Here is a 25,248-nt window from a genome sequence, read left to right on the forward strand (position 1 = left end):
GATTCTATGATTACACTGGATTAACTGTCAACCCCATAGATTGTGTTAGGCAGCAATCTGGCTATCCTTTTTATAACGGTATCTTTAGAACCTATTGGGAATTTTTCCATATGGGGCTTCAAGGTATTTTTAAAAAGTGATTTCTAGGAGAGGCATCCATTCAGGGCCTTTACTAAATGCTCTTATACATAGTTGCTTTCCACGGCTATATTTTTAGCTCCTATAACCATTCAAGTTGAGCATAATTAGAAGAAAACAATAACTAAAGCAAAAAAGCACCATCTCAGCATTTTGTAAGGAATGGATGTGGCTGGAGAGAAGCAGCTGCCCACTGCTGCACTTATATTTAGAATCTACCTAGGGACAGCTCTGACAGAGCTGAGTTTGATCTAGTTGAAGGAAGGGGAAAAAATAACTGTAATATATTCTTATCACCTTTGTGACTAATCACCTATAAAATAAAGTTATTATATATGTATATATTTCAGAGATAACTCTATTATAGACAAAATTTATTGATTAGAACTTTATTGTATACAAAATTAGGAAGTACCATAAACAGCCTTTAAAATTGTCATTCAAATATTTATAAACAATTAAATAATAATAATAATCCCTAAATCCCTGAATTGTCTTCTGATCTAGTGTTCTTCCCTTACATTTTGCATCCCTACATGTACAAATTTTACAGAACTTATCCTCTTTGGCAAGCCAAATGCCCATTTTATCACTTAAGATCCTCCAAAATCAAAACAGTTTAATGACTTCCCATGCTTCTTAGGATAAAAATATTGAAAAAAAATTTTTTTTGGTTTGTTTTTCTGCTTTACCTCTCCCCACCTTGTCCAGATCTCTGTTATAGATCCTCATATACTTTATACCTTCACACTTATCACTTTTGAATTTTCAAATTATATGTGTGATCTTTTGATTGATGTCTGTCTCCTCAATAGACTGTAAGCTTTTGAGGGCAGGGAACATGCCAATTTTTCCTCCTTCTATATGCTTATTCCTTAGCACAGTCCACTAAAACATAGTAGACATGCAATAGATATTTGTTGAAAGAATGAATTAATGAATTCTCCTTTAAAATATTCTGTGCCACAAGATTTGAAAATCACAGTTTTAGGATGCAGGTCAGTGATTTGAGGAAAGCAGAGATACTAATTTGTAGATCAGTGCATATTTATACACACATAGAGTATATTACGGGTCCAATTAGAATGTAGGATTTTAGTTTGGAAAGAATCAGGACATAGTTAATTGGGGAAGGGAGGAGTCATCAATGTTTTCTAGCTTTTGCCAAGTGGGATTAAATTATTTTGATGGTTACTAAATAGACCTTATACCAAGATCTCCATTTATAAAGGGCACAAATTTGTTGTTAACTCTTTTACAGCTAGGTGTTTAATTATTTATCTTTGAGTACACAGGTCTTCTTTGGTTCTTTTACTCTTTATCCTCAAAACAAAACCAAACTGATTTAAAACATTGTAGGTATTAATTAAGGCAATTTAGCCATTGCCTTGTCTCGTGACTTTTGGGATCTTATTTAACTCTGCTGCTACAAGGGCATATCTCTATGTGACTGGGTCATTTAGATTCATTTAGAAATCTGGACTACACTATTTCAACAGAAGGATTTACTATATGAAAATTATTACCAGCTGTGGAGGACTAAAAGTGCAAAAAGGGAACACTGAGGTAACCCAGAGATTATACTTGTAGGAAGCTGCTATCACTGCTGGGATTAGGGGAACAAAAGGGATGGGTTGGAATTACCAGAACCTAGGAGTTTAGAGAGGGACTCTGTAGCACTGAATTTATTTCTCTGAGGAGGAAGCATTGCCTGTCTGTGGATGGTACCTCTGAGAGGCATGGAGAGGTTGGTTCTAGGAGTGTCAAAACAAAAAACAAACAAACAAAAAAAGAATTGGAAGCTGGAGCAAACAAACACAGAAAGCAGAAAAGCAGTCTCTTCTCCCCTCTTCTTCCCGCCTTCCAATTTCCCTTTAGTTACTGGCAGAACCTAACAGGAAGCCAGATAGAAGAGACATCTGGGAAATGTAGTTTGCAACATTATAGAACAGAGTATTAAAGGGTGGATTTGGAACTGAAAAATAATAGGTAAATAACTGGCATATAACAAATTATGTCCACTTCATGCTTTCACCTTGGAAGATGGAGCTAATTTTCATATATATAAAGATGTTCTCACAATCTTTTCAAAAGGGAAGGACACAAAGTTCCCATGGTCACTGCCTCCAACTCTAGGTGAAGTCATGTTATCTCTTTTAGTCACAGTCCCATTTGAGTAATATGTAATCTAAAGGATAACTTTAAAGTAATCACCAACAATGAACTCTATATAAAATATTAAGGAAAAGGAGGAGGGAGGAAGAAAGAAATATGCGTGCGCGCGCGTGCGCACACACACACACACACACACACACACTTGCATACAAGCAGGGAAGAAGAGATGTGTATTTGCTGCAGCACTCATTTTCTAACTGGTCAAAGGGTATGAGGATAGTTATAACTTCCTTTTTCAATTACCCTTTCTATTCTCCCTTTACTCTCAGCAAATTTCTCAGCTTTTTGGTGTTCTTTACCTGGTGCAGTGACCCAAATCTTTATTTCTGAAGGGTATGCCTCCTCAGTGAAACTTTATTGGGTAGTACTTTTCCATTAACATTTGTTACTGGACACAGAAGTACTAAAAGGCATCTTAGAGAATGCTCTAGGTTCCAGAATTATTCCTTCTTGCTCCCATTGTGTTGCAGCAACCCAAATCCTCCTTAGTAATCAGGATCAGTCACCCCAACCAATACAGCAGCATGGATTGTTTTCCTTTTGGTTTAGTAGCATAAGGAACACTAAACAGTCTTAGCTTTCACTTTAGTGGAACCATTATTGTGTTCCTTTAGCAACTAAGACCTCCTAAACTACCAGAGCCCAATGTTGTTGGGATGATAAACAAAATTTCTGTGACTGGGTTATTAAGTGTAATATAAGAGGAACCAATCTCATTTCTACCCCTGGACTCTTAGATGCATATATTCTGCCTGTGTGAGAAAAAACACCATATGTTGGTCATGGGTTCAAAACATACATGATATTGTATAAGAGAAAATCCCACATTTTCAGTTTCCAAACTGGAACTGGAACTGAATCTTTGTTAGATCATTCCACACCCATCAGGCCAACTGTTCTGGTAAATGAGGTATGTGTTAGGACCAGTAAGTACTATATGAATGAGCCCATTACTGACATATTTTTGTAGCAAAATGAATTCATTTTTCAGAATTAATGCTGTGTGGGATACCATAAGGTGAAGAAGGAATTCTGTAAATCCATGGGTTGATGGTGCTGGCAGAGGCATTGAGTACAGTGAAGGTAAATTCAAATACATAATTAATGTACATTCCAGTGAGGACAAATCACTGCTTCTTCATTATGGAAGGAGATCTTATGTAATCAACCTGCCACCAGGTAACTAGCTAGGAGTGACTAGCTGGGAATCAGTGTTGGTCTCTACTACCAGCAGATTAGATACTCTGGAAAAGTCCATGTTGTAAATCCTTGCACAGCCCCCATCCCTGTTGTCATGGCCTTTTTAAAAAAAAAAAGATTTTATTTATTTATTTATTTGACAGAGAGAGACACAAGCGAGAGAGGGAACACAAGTAGTGGGTGTGGGAGAGGGAGAAGCAGGCTTCCCGCAGAGCGGGGAGCCCAATGCAGGACTCGATCCCAGGACGCTGGGATCATGACCTGAGCCAAAGGTAGAAGCTTAACAACTGAGCCACCCAGGCACCCCTGTCATGGCCTTCTTTTTATACTGACTCACTGAGTAAGGCCTTGGATAAGGGATTTACTGGCATCCAAGGAATATATTACCTTAACCTAATTGTTGAGAACCTCCTGTGCAGTTGGGTATTCTTTGGTGAGCATTCACATAATCTTCACACTCTTTCCATTCCAGCAATTCCACTTTCATAACTCTTGCCCAGATCACCTTGACAACAGTCTTCTAATCCTGTTCATTACAAGTCCCTGATCATCTATCTAGACAAACCATTAGGCTATAAATCAGTGAAGACTATCGATCTGTTCAAAGTGAACAACCAAATATGTTACTTGAAGTTCTGACCACTGGAAGGATTTCACTTTATTATTGTCTTCCAGGACACCCCTGATTAGGGACTGTAAAACTACAGCAGTCCACTTCTGATTGTTGCCAGCATGACACACAAAACCATTCGTAAACCACACCCAAGTTTTGGAACTTCCTTCCTATGAGGTCAGAGTTGGACTGAAGAAAAGGAAGCAATGCTGCAGGAAGAGATGCTATAGGAATCCAAGCTACCTGGTCTACACAGTTGACTTGTGACTTCAGGACTTACTGGACTTACTGGTTGGTGGATTATAAGCCCAAATTTATGGCGTGGCGGGTCAGATTACACACAGTTCTTGATGAACACCCCAGGCCACATGATCACCTGATGTCCCAAGGGCAAACGTTTAGTCTTTATCTTACGACTTCATTTGCTTTAGTTTACTACTCTGTGATTGTTCTACTGGAGCTTGCCATTTGCCAGTCATTTTGGATCCCTTGGGTTGAAAGATCCCAAGCACCTTTTACTACAGGCTGATCCTACTGCAGAGCCTTCTCTTGCTGTGAGCTCCACTCAAAACTTGCGGCATTACAGGTTACTCAGTAAATGGACCAGTACTACACAGTCATATATGCTATATTTTGCCTCCAAATTCCAGGGAGGCCCACTTTTATCATTGTGCATATTTCTTAGAGGTAAATACTATGAAGCATAACAATTTATTTTTCACTTTAGAGGGATATTTCAATATGCTCCAGACTCCTAGACACCTTAAAAATTTCACTGAAATAATAGCCTCCTAGTTTTTTATAAAGTTTTATCTCTTACCTTCTGTCATACATGTGTCTTCTAAAGCATCTATGGTACTAGAACCTTCCTTCTCAAAATACTGCTATTATACAATATATTGTACAAGTGGGATGATCTGCAGGATGTCAAGATGATCAAGATATCTGTAGACCAGATTAGGATAAAAAGCAGGAGGGTCAAAATAGCCCTATAAAAAGATAGGAAATGTATGTGATAGTCCCTGTCAGATAAAAACAAACTGCTTCTGGTAGTCCTTGAAACTGATAAAGAGGAAGACATTTGCCAAAGCAATAGGTTATACCAGGTGCCAGGAATAGTACTGATATCATCCAGTGACTGTATCACTTCTGGAACAACAGCTGTAATTGTAGTCACCACCTATTTAAATTTATAGTATTTTATAATCATCCCCAAAGATTCATCCACTTATTCCATAGACTACATAAGTGAGTTAAATGAGAAAGTGATAAGAATGTTTAATAGACTCAATTCTGTTTGGGTTCATAAATCTCTCCTCTACCAACCTTGTCAAAAGCTAAAATTTATGGGTATTTATCTAGTCTTTATGATTGATGAAATATAGGATGTGGCATTTCCCATCAAGATGTTCATATCTCCTCCTCAAGTTTACAACACAAAGTTAAGTTGTGTACTCCTGCCAGACTCATTCTAAATGTGGCAGCCATAGAAGTGTTTCTCATGCAAGAACAATAATTGACTAAAAGTCCAACTGCTACACTGAAACCCACTGCTGTGCTTGCACTGAAGCCATGCTTTCCATGGGCCACTCTGAGCAAAGACTGAACTCAGTTGGGATATTAAGGCTGCCTTGTTCCTGGGTAATAGGGAACTCCTCTGGCAGGAAGATTTGGCTCTTGGACTCCCTATTCACCTTGTCGATCTTGCCTTAGAACTCACTGAGTCTAAAACACTTTTATACAAGCTCCTTTCCTTCCTTCCCTTGCTCCTTCACTCCAGGTCCTGCCTTGAGTACCTGCATCACAGTCTGACCATTCCCAGCCTCCTGCAGGTCCCACCCCATTATCTCCCACAGGCATTTCCCCTACTAAAATTATTGCTCATCTATACTATTTTGATGTCCCATTCTCAAAGCACCCAAACTAACACATCCAGTCCGTGATATAGTAAGATGGGGTCTCCTCTAAGATATATTTCTTTATTCTCTGGAGCATAATGAATGAACAAACAGGCATACAAGAATCCAAAGCTACTAGTTCTAGCTGGCAGAGCTACTAGTTTATGTTTTTTGTGCTTGACTACCTTATTTTACAAATGAGGATAGCATTCCCTAGGATGCAATATACCATTTCTAGTTGCCCTTGATTTCAGTTCCATCTGATGTTATCAGGGATGTCTAGATGTTTTCTGGGAGCTAAAATTATTGAATAGGTACATTTAGATGTGTTTGGTGGGGGAGATGGTGTTGGGCAGGGATTGAAGGAAAAAGTGCTCTGCCTCCAATAGCAATGCTGATGAAGTAGAGGAATGGCTTCCAGTTTTTAATGGCTTACAGCCCCTAAGTCTCAGAGATAGTGGTCTAGAGATGAAGTGGTTTTTCTACCTTCTTTTAGGTGGTGGGGGGGGCCTGCTCTATTTCTTGAGACAAAGCGTAAGTAGACCACTGACTGTTTTCTTCAACCCAGCTCTGGCAGTTATTAGAGTTCATAGAGGTAACTCCCAGTTTCTGGCAATAGATTGATTGTCATTCTAATTATGGATATTATAAGTTCTTGTTATTTCTTTGTCTTTCCTGTATATTTTATTAGGAAGTTGGAAGAGGTTGCATAGGGCAATTTACTCTGAAAGCTATTTCTACAATTAACTGGCCAGGGAACAGGATCCAAATATATTATAAAATAACTTCATCTGTGTTTTATTTTCTATGCCATATTTCAAATAGATAGCTTGGCGTTTTGAAATTACAACCATTAATAGTTATGAGAATATCACCAAAACAAGTTAGTGAATTTTTGGTACCATTCATATCAATTAAAAAAAGAAAAGAGGGTGCCTGGGTGGCTCAGTTGGTTAAGCGACTGCCTTCGGCTCAGGTCATGATCCTGGAGTCCCCAGATCGAGTCCCACATCGGGCTCCCTGCTCGGCAGGGAGTCTGCTTCTCCCTCTGACCCTCTTCCCTCTCGTGCTCTCTATCTCTCATTCTCTCTCAAATAAATAAATACAATCTTCAAAAAAATAAAAAAGAAAAGAATTTGCTTGAAGATTTCTCTAGCTCCCATACAACTTTTATTCTGTTGTGCGTATATACTGTCCCAACACACACACACACACACACACACACACACACACACACACACACACACACACATACACCATGGACTAGAATTGGGATTAGGTGCTCAATTAAGAGAATGTTTTAAGTCTGTCAACTTTGGGTCAATCATTCGATCTATACAAGCCTGGTAATACCTATAGCAAATGGGATATTTTAGAATTCAATGAAATAAGAATCTTCTAGTTGCTCCTATTCTACCTCTTACTGCCTAACAAATAGTAGGTGCCAAGAAAATAGTTCTCTTTTCCATCCAATCTAGAATTTATTTCTCTTTTGATCCACAATGTTTCTCAAAAATAATGTCTGCCAAAGTCTTTCTAACCCTGTGTTATCACTGATCAATGATCTTGGTCACAAACTAAACCTCTTACCCTTGCCTGCCATAGGGTAACTTTAGGTTGACAATGTCTGTTAAAATAGAGGTTCAGTGTAGGGATTTATGAAATCAGATTCCAGCTACACCATAGGAAAGCCATGTAACCTCAAGCAAATTATTTAACCCTTCAGAGCATTAATGTCCTCATTTATAAAATGGGATAATGATGCCTTCTCCACAGGATTGTTGTGAGAATGAGATGAAGAACTATCCATTAAGGGCACTGCACAGTGTCTAAAACAGAGAGGACATACCGAAGTGGGCTCAATAACATACAGCTGAGTGCTGATCCCAGCCATGGACTGGGAACGAAATTGGAATCTTAATCAGAGTCCTCATCCTACTGTTACACATTTCACACTATTTCACTGATAATGACCATATGAGAGAATGTGGATGGACTAAATCCATATCCCACCTGGACCATCTCCCTTTAGTTTTTGCCTCTTTCCTGCATTCTGTCCAGCTTTCTATAATGAAAGCAACCAGGCATGGGAGCTTGATGTGAAACAACCCCTTAGTACAAAGTGAGAGAAGCTTAGAGCTAGAAAGGAGCTTAAAGACTACTACATCTAAACCCTTTATTTTTAAAATTTAACCCTTTTATTTCCTAAATTTTAGGAAACTCCTAAGAAAAGACGTGATTTACTTAAGGTCATTCAGGAAGAAAGTGCAAACACAGGCCTCAAACATTCATTCTCTCAGTGCAGAGGTCTTCCCTAGCATCAGAGATCTGTGTAGGTAGAGGAACAACTGACAGAGAAGACCCCTGCACCAGTTCCCTTGGTTCCCAAGGGAGGACACACTGCACCAGGCTTATCCCATTTTAGGAGGAGCAGAGTCTTTGTAGATAGGCATCTGTGCAAAGGACTCACAAGCCACACAAACTGCCCACCAGCCACATACTTTTTTTTTTTGAGGTTTATATGCAATAAAATGCACTGAATTTAAACATTGGATTCCTTGAGCTTTGATGTCTACACCTGTGTAACCATCCCAATCAATACTTAGCATATATTCATCACTCCCAGAAAACTCCTATGTGGCTCTTTTCCATTCACTCTCCATCACTCCTTAGGCAACTCTTGATTATATCACCAAAGATTAGTTTTGTCTATTCTTGAACTTCATATAAATGAAGTTATATAGTATGACTCTTTTATATCTGACTTCTGTCAGTCAACCATCCACATTGTTGAATACACCAATAGTTTATTCTATGTTCTTTTTTTCTCTGAATAGCATTCCGGGTCACAAATTTAGCATGTAGTATGTAATCTTGGGTAAGCCATGTAAACTTTTTAAGCTTCAGTTTACTTATCTAAAGAATGGGAATAATATGGTCTATCTCTCAGGGTTGGACATATACCTATTAGAACTGTGTATGAGAATGGTAAGTGTTCACTACAGGCAGCTATAATCATAGAATCTCTATGCTCCTTTTACCCTAGAAATTACTGCGAGGAACTCTGTTATTTTTCAGATGAGGACAGGGAGGCCCAAGGCTTCTCTTCAGGAGTAACACTCAGGGCTTCTTGATGCCCTGCCCTGTGCTTGTTCTACTACTCCACATACACTTTGAAGAAAGGCTTTATTAGGCTATTCCAAATAGTATGCAACAGAAAAGTGCTTTCTTTCTAAGCACTGTCAAAATACTCTCCCAATGAGAACCTAAATAAATAGTTTTCTGAAACCTTTCAGATTTTTTAATAAGTCAAAATACACTTTTCTGACAGCATAATTGCTTTTCATAGTGGGGCCTTAAATCTGCACTATAAAAGAATAATGCAACAGTAGATCATTTGTGAAAACTTAATGAAAACGGAGTTAGGGAACCTCAGAGTCACTAGACCTTGAAATTCACTTTCAGAAACTAATTTGCAGTAAATGCATGAGAAACATATTTAGACATGATAAACTTCCAGGCTGGTGCTGGGCAGGTGTAGAAGTTTATCTTGATTAACTCCTTTGTTTTAATTAATGCCAAAGAGCAAAGTGTGGGGATCCAGCATTCTGTCAGTGGGAGCCATTTTGAAGGGAACCATCAGTATTTCTATGTTCTGGATCATCTCAGTGGGACTGCCTGCTGTTGAGGATTGTGAGACCGTCTAAGACACCACACTTGATTCTCTCCTCTCTGGTGCTGATCTCATTAATAAAAACAATTAAGTCTCCTACTTATTTGGAGCCAGGTCACTAGAGTGGTTAAGTTCAAGTTACAGCGTTAGACATCCTAGGTGGAATCTCTTCTATCACTGTGAAGCTGCATGATCTTAAGCAGGTAATTAAACCTTTCTGTGCCTCAGTTTCCCTCTCTGCAATATGGAGATAATAATAATCCTCAAAGACTTGTGTTGAAGATGAAATTAATTAATATAAGTAATATGCTTAGAATCTGCTTACCACATAGTAAGTGCACAATGAGTGTTAGGTATTGTTATTTTATCATCATTGTCATGCAGAAATGGGCAAAGAGCCTTCCATACGTCTTACCAGTGAACCATCATGACAATCTTATAAGGTAGATACTATTATCTCCATCTTAGAGATAAGGAAATGGAGATTCAGAGGGGTAAGCTTTAATGGACTGATGTGATGGAACAGAAGAAAACAGACTTGTGACTTTGGTTTCACTTGAGAGCTGTCTAGAGTTTAGTTCATGCATAAGATAGCTTGACAAAGACCTACAAGTTCCTAAAATTTTGTTGTCTGTATTCAGAGACTTAGCAACCATTTGTTCCTACAACAGTCAAATCACCATTTTCCTAAACACTTACAGTGACCCAAGGTCATTTCAGTTTTCTCTTTTTCTTATTAACCACTCACCTTGTAAAGCTCACTGCAGTCAGTAAAGAGAAGGAGGTTGCCATTTCCTGGCCCTGAAGCACTAGGGCCTGTTATTGAAATGTTGAGGGCTTTTCTTCTTTTCCTTGAGTTGGGAGAAAAGAAATTCTCTCAGCCAGAAGACTCAGCAGCAATCCATGTACACTGACCCAAAATACCTTTAAGGAATTGGTTGTGGAGTCAGGAATCCAAAGGTTCTTCTTCATGCTACCTGGATTTTTGTCTTGGTTGCCAGGGCTCCTGGTATGTGTAACCAGGAGAATGAGCCAAAATGAGCATGACGACAGCCACCTGTTCTGGAAAGTAAGATGCACCCAGGGTGTCAGTTCATTAGCTCATTTGATGTCAGGAAAACCTTCCAGGAGGTAAGACAGGGTAGGGATAATACCCAGGAAGTGGTTTATCCTAGGTCTGGAAGTTATTTTACGTAACTTTGAAAAGGCTCATCCAAAGTATGTCTTTAGGCTACTATTTCCTTCCCTTTTCTGAATTCTGACTTCTGCACCTCTAAAATGAGGGCTCTAGATCAGAACAATTGCTTGAAAGCTTTTTTAGAGCAAAGGAACCCTTTTCTCAAAATCTGTAAAATATAAAACTGAAACAAGAACTCTCTAGGTTGAACTGGAGGGTGGTAGACCTCATTCCTTTTTGTTGGAAGGAAGTACCAGAATTATTTTTTTAATTTATTATTGAAATATAGTTGATATATAATGTTATATTAGTTTCAGGTGTACAATATAGCAATTTGACAATTTTATGTAACTGACGTGAAACAACTCCTTAGTACAAAGTGAGAGATAAGCCTCGGTGCTTACCGTAAGTATGGCCACCATCTATTACCATGCAATATTATTACAATCCAATTATTATATATATTAAAAGTATTTTTGACTATATTCCTTATGCTGAACTTTTTATCTCTGTGATTTATTTGTTTTATAACTGGAAGTTCACCCACCCCTCCCCCACCTCCCCTCTGGCAACCACCAGTTTGTTCTCTGTATTTAAGAGTTTGTTTTGTTTGTTCATTTGTTTTGTTTTCAGATTCCACATTAAGTGAAATCATGTGATATTTGTCTTTCTCTGTCTACCCAAGTTATTTTTAAGAGTTTCAGTGGTTGATGTTTTTTGGTGGAATGGAGAAGTGAATAAGACTTAGACATGATATAGGGCCTGCCCCACCAGGAACAGGCCCAAGACTGGCTTTACATTCTGAATGGGTGCACTTATTACTTATCTTAGACATCAGGTAGCTGATTGCAAATGTCTGTTGACTTATATGGTTGGGGAACCTCCCCTTCCCAAAAAAGGAAGGGTATTTTTAATTAAGGACCAGAAGGAAGGAGGGAAGGAAAGAAGGAAGAGAGAAGGGAGGGAGGAAGGGAGAAAAATTAATACTAACAGTTGAGCATTTTACCTTTTTCAAAGCAATTTTATGGATATTCATTAATTTAATCTTTACAATCTCTGTGAGGCAGGTAGAAATATATTTATTTCCACTGTAAAGATGAAGAGACTGAGGATTTGCAATGCGAATTGGGAGGAATAAAGTACCCTTTTAAATGACGAGAAGAATTGGGGAGTAGCCTTTGAAGAAGGAGGCTGCAAAGTATTTTCAGACAAGGAAAGGGCATTGGGGAAGCATACCAGACAGAGAAACAGCATGAGTAAATGTCCAGAGGACTGACTATGTATAATGCAACTAGGAAATGAGTGTCCCCTGTGTGTTATGATATTAACCAGTGTGAACTGGTTGCCTTATGAGTCCAAACATATGGAAAGTTCTAATTTGAGGAATGAGGGAGTTTGAAAATAATTGGGAAAAAAAAAAAAAAACTCTGGAGGGAGGAAGGGAGAGACCACAAGTTGGGGCTGGTATTTATTTAATTTTATGCTACAAAATTCTATATTTTCTGGAAAACCAACAAGACACATGTTTGAATTTAACTTTTTAAATTGCAAAGTTAAGTACATGTTATTTTGGATTCTGAGTCCAAACATTTGCTTGGTATTTTCTACACATCTTTTCTGCTCCAATTGGAGCACATCAAAGTCCTGGTTTGTCTTGATGCTGGGCAGACTTTCTGCTGAAGGCTGTCTGGTTTTCTTAAAATGCCACCAGGAAGTTGGTATTGCAGGCTATGAAAAACAATGGAATTGACTTGGGGAGGATGTGGTGGAGAACTTGGGGAGGCCAAAGAGAGGAGGCAGTCTTTCTCTGCCATGGAGCCACTTGATGGCCTTGACAAGTTCTTCCCCTCTAGGCTGCAGTTTTTCTATTTGTAGAACGAACAGTTTGGACATTTGAGGAGTTAGGTAACATGGGGGGGGGCAGTTAAGTAATGATATTCAAAATATGTCCTGATTTCTCATCTCCTCTGTCATTACTGCTCTAGCTCAAGTCCTAATCATTCTGTCATGAAGATACTCCTCTCCTAACAGTCCCGTCCTTCATTTATGCCACCCTGCAGCCTATACTGCCTACAGCAGGCAGATTACTCCTTTTAAAATGAGAGTCAAATAACTTAATTTCCCTCTTTTCAACCCTCATACTTTCTGTTCTGTGTACATGCCATGCTGTTTCATATATTTTTCCATTTTGTACATCTAATTCCTTCTCCTGCCTGCCATTGTCTTTCTATCCACTTTCTATTAGAAAATATCCACTCATGCATTACAACTCAACTTAAAAGAAGGGCATTCCTCCAGGAAGCATTGTCTCAGCCCCTTCATGCTAAATGTGTTCTTCCCTCCTGTTACCTCTGAATCTCAATACCTAGCATACCCTCTAGCGGAGTTCTTTTCATGCATTCATGCAGTGGTATGATTGTTTACTCAGTTATCTACTCTACCAAATTAGGAACCCTGCCCCCAAAATAGGGGCTCATGTCATAATCACTGTTGTATTTTTAATGCTTGACACATTGTCATATAATAAATATTTGTTGATTTGAGTTTTCTAGTAAATGTAAATGAATGAACAAATAGTAAATGATGAGTGAAGTTTGATGATGAAGATGATATGGGGCCTTAGAGACAGAACTGCAGTGACGGTCATGGTGATAGTAAGTGCTCACACATCTTGGTGACTTCCCATGACAGAGAGGAAAGTTCAGCAAGAGAGCATGAGGAATGTCTTAGGTCCTGGAAACAGTTTTCAGTCAGTTTTCTACCACTGAATTCCATTTATGAGAAAACTCTGACAATGAGGGTGTGTGTGTGTGTGTGTGTGTGTGTGTGTGTGTGTGTGTGTTTCCTCAGTGGTAGAGTCATTTAAAGTGCATTTTTTAAACCAAACACTACAAGATGGCTCCGTTCTTAGGACAGCTCTTTTGTTGGACTTGTCAAAGTAAGCCTTGCAGTTCTGACAAGGAGAAGATCCTCCCTTCCTACCATGTGATCTTAATTGGACTCACTTATGATAAACAGGGCATGGGAAAAATTTGGTAAAATTTTTCTGCCTGGCGTATAGCAGGGTAATAAAATGCATGCTGTTGTATAAGATGCCTTTGAACATTCAGCATCCAGGGATGAGTAATGATTACATCCCTCTTCTATTCCTAGCTGACTCCTGGTAGAAGAAAAAAACTCTCTTTCAGCCTTTGCCCAATGTCACTTATTACTGCCATTATAAATTGAAAACATTTTTCTGCCATAAAACTCCCTGTGATGAATTGTACCATAGGCATTAGTGTTTTTTTCATCGTTTTCTTCTTGATGAGCTGGCAAAATAAAGAGAATAAAACGGGTATATTCTTTTCTTTTGGAGAAATTCAATCTCTGCAAACGACCCCCTTAAGACTCTCAATGACTGTTTGTATGGATTCTGATCTTAAAAAATCACCCAACTTGGGGGCTTGGATATGTGTATTATCATGCAGTTAGTTTATTATTGAGCAATAGTCTGTCTGAAAATGATTTTGAGGATGACTTCATTAGTGGAACTACAGAAGTCTCCCCTTAAGTGATCTGAACAAGGAAATTGAGAGGGAATTTAGGACTTTTATTTAAAACAATGCTATCTTGGGTCCTTTTTCCAATGCATCACGCCTCGTTACCTGAGCAGAAATACACTCTCGATTAACCACGTTCTGTCTTCTTTTTGAGTTAGTCCCACACTTGGAATAGAAGAAAGCTTGGGCTGATGTCCATTTTTAATACTTAGCACCAGGAATTGTATAAGGTGCTTCTTGTATCAAATCCTCATAACAGTTTTATAAGAAAATATTATGCACATTTTATAGATGAGGAAAACAAAGGTCAGAGCTTTTGAGCATTTGTGAGTAACCTGTCTGAAATAATACAGATAGTTTAAAATGAAGCCAGAATTCCAGAGCTCAAGCCTGTTTTTTTCCTAAAAGCTGTGTTCTTTCCTCTACAGTATGCTGCCTCCCACATATGATGCAATGGAATGGACCAAGCGATCAAATGATAGAATAATTTTAATATCATTGAATGATTTTTCTTTTGGATACTTAAATATGACATGATATGTAGGCTTTCAAAATGTGTTCAAATGTAGGCAAATGTAAGTTGTCTTTCTTTACCCAACTGGAAGAAGCAGAAGGCCTCTGCTAATATTGCCTTTGTCTTCAGACTGCATCATCTTTATCCAGCAGAGTAAAGACAAAACAGTATCTAATTCTGTTTAGGATTCTCTGTTTACATATTTCTCTCCCCACTAGACTATGAGCTCTTTGAGTGCAGGGATCTGGTTGGATTCATTTCTACAAGTCTTCAATGGATGTATACTTAAGGGATAGATGAGTAAGTGGATGGAGAAATTTCAGGTTGAGAGAGAGGGACTTTGAGAACATCAGAATTTAAGGGATGGGTAAATTAGGAAAAATGAGTGAAGGAGAGTGAGATAGAGCAGTGTCATTGAAGCCAAAGGTAAAGGGAGTTTTAAGGAGAGAATGGTGAAAAGAGTCAAACACCAAAATAGTATTTAAAAAACAAAGTGAGGATTTAGCATCAATAGAATCATTGCTTGGCTTGGTGAGAATGATTTCAGGGAAGGTGGAAGTAGTACCCAGTTTAAGGTAAGAAATCGGAGAAGTGGAAGCAATAATAACAGACAACCCTCTGGTGGAATGTATGTGAAGTGAAAAGATGTTCTGTTTACTTAGAGAAGATGTAAAAGGGAGGATTTTGAGGATTTCAAGTTGTGAGACTTGAAAATATTTGTGAATATATTGAACATATATTTTTCTGTTTCATAGAAAAAGCAAAAGGCCTGGGGAGAAGTGGAAAACATGAACTTGGATCCAGCCATAAAGCCTCTCATTGATAGCCTGGTATTCTGTATGTATATAGGCTTCAAGCCACCAATGATGAAGAACCTGCCCATTGCCCATATGAGATGTGGTCTGAAAGTTAGCCAGAGGCTTGTGTTTCATACATCCTACAGAAGACATATAAGGCCTCTGGGCATTTCCATAGCACCTCCTAAGGGAGTAGAATTATGATGTATATCTTTAAGCTTTGGCAAGACAAAGAATTCTCACAATACCAATAAAACAAGAACCAGTGCTCTCTGTTACCATTTTATACTCTGAATACCTATCTCTCTTATGATCAACAGAAGAATTAATAGAAATATCTTCAGAAGGTACATCCAAATGTCTTTCTTTTGATCTGACCACATAAAAAGGCAGATGTGTGTCTGTGCACGTGTGTGTGCATACGTGTGAGTGTTTAGAATTCAATTGTCTAGCTAACTTTTAATTATTCACTCTGTAAAAAATAGTACTACTCCAACTTAGGTGTATAACCTCAAATTGTCAGGACCTGTGTGGTACTTTAATGAAGACTAGGAGCAAAAGTTGCCATGTATGAGCAGACAGCTCACCAAATCAGACTGAAACCACTGCTACCACTACAGTGAAATTTGCCATCACAACCTCTCTCCCTTGATTCCTCTGCTCCTCCCTAGGACAAAGCCACATCAGACAAATCACCATTCTCCAAACATACTTGGTAATTGCAGACCTCTGAGTCCTTTATATGTATTTCCCTTTTTCTTGAAATAATGCTCATCTTTTTAACATTTCAAACTCCTCCTCATCCTCCAAGGTCTAGTATAAATGAAGCCTTCTCTGATCCCCTACTCAAAGAAGGGAGTTACTTTAACTCCAGCCCCATAACATGCCTGACATTTCCTAAATGTTACCTGATCTTGACAATTCTGTAGCCCTGCTTTTCTCAGTTTGGAATTTCTTTTTGTCTGCCTTTCATCTCCACCTGTTCACATCTTAAAACCTGAGAACATTAAAGCTGAAACAACTCTTAGAGATCATAATTTTTCAGATGGGGAAATTGAGTCTCAGAGAAGGAAAGCAACTGGTAAGCTAGCAGGACAACCAAAACTAGACCACAGGTCTCAAGAAGAGTAGAAGGGCAATGTCTTTTGAGTTAAAACAACCTGGGTTCAAACCCAGGCTCTACCATTAACAAACTGTTTGATTTTTTTCATCATCCTCGAGCATCAGTTGCCTTATTCTTTTTTTAATTTTTATAAAAGATAATATCTCTATGGTTGTGAATTTCATTTAAAATGCCTACCTTGATGCCTGGCACATGATAGATGCTCTCTAGTTTTACGTATGTATACATTTTCACTTTAGATAGGCAACGTGATATAGTCACATAATAATAAAAGGATTTTTGCAATAGGATTTTGCAACTGCCTATTATTTATAGACCTTGGACAAGTTACTGAACTTTTTATGTAAAATGGAGGGCTTAGTATCTATTTGTAGGAAAGAAATATGTGAGGATGAGCAAAAATTTGCATGAAGTACCTAATGTCTGTACATCAATGTATATCAGGCGCTCAATAAAGGTCCCTTATATCATTGGCATTATTTCTACTTTCATGATCTCATTTAATACTCACAGTAATTCTGTAGGATTCAAAGAGTAGATGTTATTATGTTTATCAAGAGGTATAACCAAGATTATGGGCTGGCAGCCATATTATGAAAACTCTGAGCCTTAATGACTGCTCAGAGTATGACACACAGACTTAGAAAAACCAAGGAATAGGCACTGCTCAGAAATCAGGCATGTGGGTGGGCTTCCATCCTCTGAGAGAACCAGGTGCCAAGACTGACTCAGGTATAGAAGCAGGATCAGTTGGAACTTAAGAGTTGGTCTGAAGGTATGAAAGTCCCAGGTATGAAGTCTTTCTTATCTACCTCCTCCCAGATAGAAGTGTCACTCTCTTATTTGAACCCTGCTCACACATGCCCTGGTTCCGTCACAGGAACTGTACTTCTTCTGTTCTTTCATGTGCTCCAATTCTGTCCAATTTGATTGTGAACTGCTGGGGCCTTTTATGATTCACATCTGGAGTCTCATTTACTAGCATACCCTCAGTGCTTAAACATAGTATTTTGTTGACTGTTACTTCACACAGAGCCCGACACATAGTAAATAAATAAACAGTGAGTTTTCAGTAAATGAATGAATGAATCAAATGAAACAATATGTGTGAAAAGATTTTGTAAACTGTAAAATGCTGTTTGTAGGAGAGTGGTTATCAACAGTGATCATTACTAAGTCAGCCAGTAAGCTCCTTTGGACCTTAATCTGTTGTTCAAACCTCAACAGTTGGGCATTCAGGGCACAAAATGACCACATGGTGAGCCACAGAGGTACAGGCTGAGTCAGAAGGGATGCTATGAGGTCGTTTATCTTCCCTTCTCTGAAAAGCTCTGGTAAAGATCCCATCTTTCATGCCACCTGAAACCCCTGTGGGAGTTCCCCAGGAACATCATACAGAATACTGGGCCCACCTGGGAGCCATTATCCTGTGTGAGATGACAGGTCTGGAAAAAACAACATGATTTGTACACATTCCCAGCTGTCATTGAAGCTGCTGCCTTAATGGATTAATTAGCTCTCTGTGTATTAGTGCATGTATTGGTGGCTGAGCTGCTCAGCTGCTGATAGGCTTCCATGGACAGTCAAAGAGGTGATGACAATAATAACAGAAATAATAATAACAGCTAATATTCACTAAAAGCCTACGATATGCCAGATAATGTTTCAAGTACCTTGAATGGATTATTTTATTCTCATAATAGCTCATAAGGTATACATACTATTATTATCTCTATTCTACAAGAGGAAATAGTGGCAAAATCAGAACTCAAACCCAGGATGCTTAAATCCAGACTCTGTAAGCCAGATCAATAATCTTACCCCCAATATAAAACTGAAGAAAAAGAGGCTCAGATGTTAACTGGTTTGCTCATAAGGGATTGAGCCCCTCCAGTCCTGCCAAGTGCAGACCTGTGCAGAGAGAGTCAAGCAGATCCATGCATAAGTAAGTAGCAGGGCTTGAGCAACCCCGGTCCTGTATGACCTCTGGGAGCAAGGCAGGACTCCAGACTCAAAAGGACTGGGTACTGGGGGAAGGTCTTAGCTACAAGAACAAGGCAGGGTCCTAAGTGTCACAGAAACACAATGATTAGCAATAGGCTGACTTAGTACTGCTTCCCCCAAGTCACTGAACAAGTGCTCTTTCCATTCTGCTTTCTCTCTCTACACCCAACCTTCCCCTTCCCAATTCATTAAGAAAAAGAGTAAGGAAATGCACAATTACCAAGTGCATATTATTTGAAAGCATTTCTAATATGTAATTTTTGGTGATCTTCTAAACGATTCTGTAAAATACATAGTTTTATTTTTCTCATTTTGACAAAATTGAACTTAACAGTAGTATTTTGCCCCAAATCACACAGCTGCTGAGTATCTGAGTTGTGATTTTAACCTGGGTCTGTAGTACATAGTAACACTCAGTAAATACTTATTGAAGTGAGTGAACGAAAGAAAGAAAGGAAGAAAGAAATAACAAGGTTGGGGATCTTTTAAGAGCACCAAGTTGCTTTTTAGGATAATTTAAGGCTGTGGTTCTTGACAAGGGCTGCTCATTGGACTACTTACAAAAAATACCAAATTGCCTGCTTCTGCTTCACTGAATCAGAAGCTATGCTCAGGCATTGTTATGTATTTTTTTTTAATGTCCCAGATTATTCTCATGTGTAGCCAGGGTTGAGAATCACTGGTCTTTGGAAGGACTGGGATTTCTCCTTGTCAGACTTAGATGTGCAGAGCTTGTAAGTGGTTGTCAAGTGGCTCCTGCTCTTAGGGGAAGTAGGCTCTGTAGGCAGTGACCTTGGCCTTTGGGTAAGGTTTGTGCCACTCAGACTGCTGTTGTTCTGGCCTCTCTTGTCAAGCTGGTGGAATGTAGCTTGTTTGCCTGCCTTGTCCTCAGACTATTGTCACCTGCTTTGTCCTGGACTTGGCAGCATGAATTCCTTCCGTCTTACCAATGGCAGCTAATCCAGCACTGCCAGTAGCCTATTGGAATGCTACCTAAATTTCTCCTTTCTCAACCCTCCTCTGGCCCAGAATCCCCAGCCCTGAACTCACTGCCACCCACTAATCCACTTCTACCAGCAAAGAGCTCGCCCTTGCTCTCTTTTGTTTCCTTTCAGTATAACAGTCTTTATGTGTTTCTACTTCTTAGTCTTCTGTGACAAAGAAGGATATTGTGAAAATCAATTGCTTGGGTCAAGGAGAAAGTATTGATTCAGCTAACAGTGCTGATGCTTCAAATGAGTCAGATGGTGAGGAAGATAAAAATGACTGGCATTTCAGGGGCCTACTCTGCCAATTCCATGATACATACTTGAGAAATGAGCTCCCAAGAATCTTCCCTCCTGTCCAATTTTTGTGGCCTCTTGGGCCTGCCATTTTACTATCAATCCCACTTACCCTTACCCTCCTCTGCGCTACTGTAGTGCTCTGGGCATTCCACCAGAACTGCACATATGGTAGTATTGGTGTAATGCGCGCGTGCACGCGTGCACACGCGCGCGCACACACACACACACACACACACACACAAACCAGACTGGGATATCCCTAAGGGCAGAGAATTACAAAGTATATTGTGTTATCTCTGTCCCCATTTCCCAGATCAGGTCCTGGTATAGAGCTGGTATTATATATGGTTGAATAGTAAAAAAAGGCATTTCACCAAATGTCTTCACAACTATTATTTTATATTGGACCCATGGCAATCTTAGAAGATAATGTTCAGGAATTCATATCCACATTTGGCAGGGGAAGCAGCTGATGGATTTTAACCCAGAACTGCTGACTCTATAGCAGAATATATTCTATGACAAAAGTGTTCTATGTCACCACTCTCCGTGATGAAGTCATAATATCAAAAACTTTTAACACAATTGACCACTCACGCCTTCTCAAATTGCATTCTTCCTTTGGCTGTAGGAAACCATTTTCTCTTAATTTTCTTTCCAGGTCACCTTTTACTGGTTCACTTTCAGTTCCTTAGCCTCTAGACACTGAAGTATCCTGGAGTTTGGTCTTGGAAGTTCTCTTTTTCTCAGTTAGTATTACATACCTGATGATTTCATCTAGTCTCATGGCTTAAAATACTATATATCAGCTGATGACTCCTAAACTCTTTGTAGTTTTTTTTTTTATTTGAGTATAGTTGACACACAATGTTACATTCATTTCAGGTATACAACATAGTGATTCAACTTCTCTGTATATTATGCTATGCTCAGCGCAGGTATACCTACCATCTGTTCCCCTACAACACTATTATAATATCACTGATTATGTTCCCTGTGCTGTGCCTTTTATTCCCATGACTTACTCATTCCATAACTGGAAGCCTGTACCTCCTTACTCCCCTTCACCTATTTTGCCCTTCCTCCTACCCCCTTTCCCTCTGGCAACCATTAGTTTGTTCTCTGTATTCATGGGTCTGATTCTGCTTTTTGTTTGATTGTTTATTCATTTGTTTTGTTTCTTAGAATCCACATGTGAGTAAAATCGTATGCTATTTTGATGACCCCTAAACTTATGTCTTTACCCAGATCTCTTGCCTGAACTCCTGAATCGTACATCTGATCACTTACTCAAAAATCTTGGCTTGGATATCTAGTAGGCATATGAAGTGGTTTATTTAAAACATAGCTTATAATTTTTAATCCCCAAAATTACTTTTCCCATAATCTCTCCTGTATTTAGAACTGATAATTCCATCTATCTCCTTTGATCCCTCTCGTCTTTGAAATCATCTTTGATTCCTCTTTCTTATCCAGCAGCCTATCCATCAATATACCTTATTGGCTCTATGATAAAAATATATACGGATTTCTGATCACCCTCATCACTTTTACCTCTATCTCCATTATGGCTCCCCTGGATTCCTGAAATGACCTCCTAACTTGTAGTCTCAGTTCTGCTGTTGCCTCCCTGGCTCTTCTACATCTACATTCACTACAACTTATTCTGATTATCCCTGGAAGCCGTCATGATCCTCTGAAATTAAAGTCATATGGTGATAGTTCTCTGCTCAAAATCCCTCAGGGGCTTCTCATCTCACTCAGAGAAACAAAAATACAGTCTTTACAATGGTCTAGAAGGCCCTACATGATATGTCCCTTACCTGTAGCCTTTCTGACCTCTTCTTTGCCGCCCTTTCCTTTGATCACCGTCTTCATCCACACCAGCTTCCTTGTACTCACCAAGCATACTCTTGCTTCAAAATGTATGCCCCTGCTAGTCTCTACCTACAATACTCTACCCAGGTAGTCTCTCATTCTCTCTTCTCTTCCTGTTCAAAAGTCACCTTATCAGTAATTATTTCCCTGACCATCCTATATAAGATGGCAATTTCTCACATTAGCATTTTTGCTCCTCTTATTCTGCTTTTGTTTCTCCTTCTGACTTCCTGAGTATTTTTTATTGACTGTCTTCTCCACTAGAGCATACATTCTAGGAAAGCAGAATTTTGTTACTGGTTTGTTCATTGCTGTATTTCTAGTGCTTAAAACAATGCCTGGCACTTAAAAGGCTCTCTAATCATTGCTGAATTAATTAATTCAACAAATATTTATTGAGCATCTGCTGTAATAAGAGCTACCATCTTTTGAAGGTCACCCATGATTCAGATAACTTATAAAGTACTTCTCACATATTATTGTTATGTATTTGTTAGAACAACCATGAAAAGTGGGCATTAGCACCTGCAATTTATGAAAGAGGACATTTGAGCTGAAGGAATGAAAATGGCTTGGTTAAGATTATGTAGGAAAATAGTGGCAAAGTTCGGTCTAGAATCCACATTTTCTCATTCCTGCATCCCAGGCCTTAAGCATGGTGCTAGATACTAAAATTTATGGGCAGAAATCCCTGCTCTCAAGGTGTCCATAATCTAATAGAAGAGGCAACCGGATAAACAGATGAGTAAAATATATGGTTGGTCAGTGATAGAGAAAGGCACAGGATATCATGGACGTTCAAAGAAGAACATCCCTGAGGGGAGAGAAAATGGGCAAAATAGAGAAAAAGGAAAGGTAAGAAAACATTTCTAGAGATGTGTAGGGTCAAATATTTAAGGATGAATAGCAGTGACACAAAGAAATGGAGTAAAGAGAAACGCTTGCTTGATAAACTCTAAAATACCAGTAGTTTAACCCAATAAAAGTTTATTTCCCATTTACATAATTGTCCAATATGAGTTCTCCTGCTCAGCAGACAGCTTTCCTGTACTTAGTGATTTGGGTGGTGCCTTGAGTTTATGGGGACCCTAGGCAAATATTTTTTATTGAACTTCTGTCTATATAAACAAGTTGATGAACAAAATCACAAAACTCATGTAAAAATTATGAAAGCCACTGTGACTATTAATTATAGTGATTTATTGAAGAAGATTTAGAATAATGTGGAGAAAGAAATGGCTATATGATTTTTTATTGTCTAATTCACTGTATAGAAGATCCTTCATAATATCTTAGCACCATCTCTTTGTGTTCTTTATTATCAAATATGTGGTTCTACTTAATTCCATCTTTCTGATTCCAAGAAAAAAAAATAGCAACCCTGTTCACCACAATGCCATGACTCTTAGGAACCTGCTTATATTAAAACAATACAGACCTTTTTGCCTCTGTAGTTCTATAATATCATTTATTCAATGCTGGTTGCACTGGTAGTCATGACACTGTATTGTCCATCATGAAAGATAGATGGCTTTCAGGGAATCTTTCAAAGCTGCTTTTGTGCTTTGTTGGTGTTGACCAAAAATGCAAGTCTTCCTCAGATATGCAGAAAAATGGAACCAATAATTTGCTTCTTAGTCATACTATGGCTTCTTTTTGAAATTTTACACTGTAAAATTTCTGTTCTCTTGAACTCTTCTCTTCACAATAAAAATTATCTTCTCTTAACTCTTTAGGCCATAATCATTACATGCTAGAATATGAACTCTTTCAAAATTGGCTGTATCCCTGACTTCATTATACAACTCAAGCAAGGAGAGTAGGCTAGAGTCTGTGGGCAGAGTAAAAGGAGTCATTTCATTGGTACAAGGTATGTCCATTCCTCAACTAACACAGCTTTAAAACAACCTGAAAGCAAGTGAAGCCACAGATAAGAAGGGGCCATTGACATTGTGAAGATCTCAAAAGCCCTCAGACAAGATAGGTATGGCCACCCTCAGAGGACTGCTGGACAGACACTGGTATGGAGCCTATGCAGGGATGAATGACTGCCCTGAGTGCCAACAGCAGAAAGTGCATAGAGTAAAGAGAGAGTTGACAGTTGACACAGGAACCCATACCCCTGATTAACATACAATACACCAAAAGTTAGCAGTTGACATTCAGTAGCCTAGAGCCCTGAACTCGTCCTGTCATGTGCCCAATGTCAGCACCATTCTGGCAACACAGTCTCACACGATCCCCTAAAAGAAGTATCATTCCAGCCAGTGGAAATGATCCTTTCACCAGACTACCCTTCTGGAACCAGGACACTACCCAAAACCCCAGTATGAACATTCAAGCACGTGTCCCAGAGCTCCCCTGGGCATCTGGTTGGTCGACCATTTGGTCTACATACGGGTTAGAGGCAGGAGCACCTCCATAGTCTATGGAAGCCAATACAAAATCAAAGTGTGGGTCCCTTGTTAAAAAAAATTATTAAGAATTATAAAATAGTGGGGCGCCTGGGTGGCTCAGTCATTAAGTGTCTGCCTTCAGCTCAGGTCATGATCTCAGGGTCCTGGGATTGAGCCCTGCATGGGGCTCCCTGCTTAGCAGGAAGCCTGCTTCTCCCTCTCCCACTCCCCCTGCTTGTGTTCCCTCTCTCGCTATGTCTCTCTCTCTCAAATAAATAAATAAAATCTTAAAAAAAAAAAAAGAATTATAAAATAGTAACAGCAGAACAGTAAACCAAACACAGGGCCCTTATAAGCACAAGGCACAGGTCACATGCCCATGAAGCCAGCCCTTAGCAGAGGGTCAGAGATCAATGCCCAGAAGGAAAAATGGGGACTGGTTTAAGCTCAGGACACCCTGCGCAGACAACACTATTGGCCTCACTGATTCCAGGAACTGAGGGGGACCTAGAAAATTTTGAGTAATATACTCCAAAGCACAGGGCCTCCTGATATGGGGGACCTAGAACAAGGTCCCTCAAGGACTGCAATGTTGGTGATTCAGAGGCCCAGGATCCTTCCATCTTATACCTCTGCCATCTCCTAAGGCCTTAGAATCTTCTGCATCTAGCTCAAATGTGAGGAAAAGCATGGAGGAGCCCTAATACATGATTTTTATGGGGCAGACCTGAAAGCAGTATACATCACTTCCACTCACAATTCATTGGCTATAACTCAGTTATATGATGACATCCAATTGTTAGGGGACTGGGAAATACAGTTCCTGCTTAAGTA

At 39.1% G+C, this 25,248-nt stretch overlaps 1 protein-coding gene and 1 long non-coding RNA gene across 2 annotated transcripts in view; both read left to right on the plus strand.

The window, feature by feature from the left end:
- Nucleotides 1-25,248, plus strand: part of LOC112823825 (AGBL carboxypeptidase 4) — a 1,550,619-nt gene that overhangs the window by 1,101,598 nt on the left and 423,773 nt on the right. The window lies entirely within an intron of this gene.
- LOC112823827 (uncharacterized) lies at nucleotides 4,358-16,013 on the plus strand. The gene is made up of 2 exons (XR_003208162.1): nucleotides 4,358-4,417; nucleotides 15,686-16,013. It is a non-coding gene; the product is annotated as an uncharacterized lncRNA (long non-coding RNA).

The sequence above is a fragment of the Callorhinus ursinus genome, unplaced genomic scaffold (genome assembly GCF_003265705.2).
Source record: "Callorhinus ursinus isolate GAN/ISIS: 27379988/994484 unplaced genomic scaffold, GSC_fseal_2.0 scaffold9, whole genome shotgun sequence".
Taxonomy (NCBI): Eukaryota; Metazoa; Chordata; class Mammalia; order Carnivora; family Otariidae; genus Callorhinus; species Callorhinus ursinus.